We start from the raw sequence: 2,532 nt of genomic DNA, 5'->3' as shown, positions 1-2,532 counted from the left end.
ACTTCTACAAAGTGTGTTCTCTTAGAACATGGGTATATGTATACTTCTGTGGGCTTCTAGAGAAGGCTATAGATTGGCATATGATAAATAGTAGAGTTATCAAGCTTCAGGAAAGAGGGAGAACATGGTCTCAATAAAGAGATCAAATAATAAGTTATTTGCTAGTTCCAAAGGAAAACATCCATGTAGTAGTAGTTTTACTGAATATAGAAAGGAAATGATGACTGAGTTCAGAGGCAATGCGGTTAAAAACATGGGGTGGGGCTAGGTGAAGGCTATGAACAGAAAAGGGTCCAAAGAACAGCAGGGAAGAAAAAGGGGCCACCAACTTCAGAAAGAACCTGGTTGAGGCACTTGAGCAGATTCAAATTTAGATAACTAATGCATGTTTAAAGTAAATTATGAATGCAGCAGTGTGAACTAGTTTAAAGACATCTTACTGACAACTTACTGTTGAGATTTGTTTTTTTCTATCCCAAGAGGTTCTAAGTTAACAAAAGCTGATTATCCTCTTGTTATTAATTCTGGGATATTAATTAATTCAAACCCAGCTGCCTTCTGCCTGATAAAAATGTATTTTATTTCTTTATTTTTTTAAAATTAGGCTCTAGATTCAGAACACAAATCAGTCTAAGTTTATTTCCTAGACAAACAGCAACCTTACTAATCTAATTTCTTTTGTTATTGTATAAAGTTGACCCCTCCCCCATCAAAAAATTCTAACTTTGATATCATAACATTCATACATGTCAGGAACATTTTCATTCTGGAAAATCCGTGGGTGCAGCAAAGATGTTTCTATCACAGCATGAAGGTAATGAAGCGACTTTAATCCATACTGATAAAACCCAGATGGTCTCTGCAGAGTTCCCATTCATCTTTCATAGTGAGTGTTGCAATTAATCAGCTACCTTCCCCTGTCACCTTCTTCTAGCAAAATCTTCTACTCAAGAACTCACATTCCCTTTCATTGACATGTATATATGTGAGTGTGTATGTGTGTGTGTGTGTATACATATATACATGTATATATGTTTATATATTTGGAACTTTTATATGGCACTTCAGTTGAGTGTAATGAGGGTGGCAGGTAAGGGGGATGAGTCCAATAGATATGTAGCAAATGTATCCTATTGTATTTTAATGATTTGAAGCAAGATCTAATATCTTCAGTGAGATGAAATTCAGGAAAAATGATTTACTTTTCACATATATTTGGATCATTTAAAATCTACTTTTGGGGACAAATGTAAATTAATGAGAAATAGCCCATTCCTACATGAAGTAAAAACAAACTAACTTTGTGATGAGGACAAAGTGGAGCTTCCACTTCTGCTATGCTGAATGATCACCGACCCCAAAGTACTCAACTGGCCTTGAATCACACAGGCTCTTGCTATAGATTAGAGGTGAAAGCCACCTCCTTTGAGATTACTTATTACAAGACTATCACTTTACAAATTAGGGAACAGAAACCTGGTGAGACAGGTGACACATTTTGTTAAATAATAGTAGTGAACACGAGTTCAAATCTTCTGGGCATTGATAGTTCTTTGTGTGTAGATCCAAACTAGAATGTTCACTTGGTTCTATTGTGGCCTTCTTAGACCTAGTACCATACCAATAACTTACTCTTTTCAAGTGTTCCCAGAATTGACCCAACTTTCCTGGTTCTGATCCCTTAACCTTCAGGCTAAAACTCATTGCTTCTTACATATATGACAGTGATTGAATGAACAATCTTAACTCACAAAATTTAGGGAGATGCTCTTATTTTGTTGTTATTGTTTAGGTAAGTTCATCTTTTCTCTCAATATAGAGTCTACAATTAAAAGTGAACAGTATGACTAATGGTGACATATATAATCCAATGATTTTTCAACCAAATTTCAATTGTTTCTGAAACCATGATCCTTTTTAGGGTTTTCCTGGCAAAGATACTGGAGTTGTTTGCCATTCCCTTTTCCTGCTCATTTTACAGGAAACTGAGGCAAACGTGGTTAAATGACTGACTCAGGGTCATAGCGCTGGAAAGTGTTTGAGACCAGATTTAAATACACTTTTTTGTGATTCCAGGTCCAGTCACCTAACTACCTATTTTGCTCATAAAAGAACCATTTTTCTCTAAGTCCCTCTTATGTGCTATTCTGATATCTTTCTGCAGAGTCATCTTTCATGGTTTTACTAACTATAGACAATAAGGCAACACAATAAAGAGCAGTAAAATGGCTTTAAAATGTTCTAGAAGACACATCAAGGTAGCTCAGCGGTGATTCAAGTTTGTGTGCATCTAAGTATATTTTGAAAAATTCCTCTACTGTGTTCATTCCCTTTAAACCCAGATCAGTTTGTGCATTTGAAAAAATCAAAAACTGGTTCTACTATACTCCAGGAAATAGTATTGAAACCATCAAGAGAGTAACACATAAACCTGCTGTAAGAAATAAGTTTCCTTGAAGTGGCTAAGGAACATTCACTCCAATGCATTCTGCTCAGCTAAACTGTTGCCATTTGTCCCCAGCTACTGTGCCT

This window comes from Macrotis lagotis, chromosome 1 (assembly GCF_037893015.1).
Source record: "Macrotis lagotis isolate mMagLag1 chromosome 1, bilby.v1.9.chrom.fasta, whole genome shotgun sequence".
Lineage (NCBI taxonomy): Eukaryota > Metazoa > Chordata > Mammalia > Peramelemorphia > Peramelidae > Macrotis > Macrotis lagotis.
The sequence above is the reverse complement of the archived record's forward strand: the minus strand, read 5'-3'. Positions refer to the sequence as shown.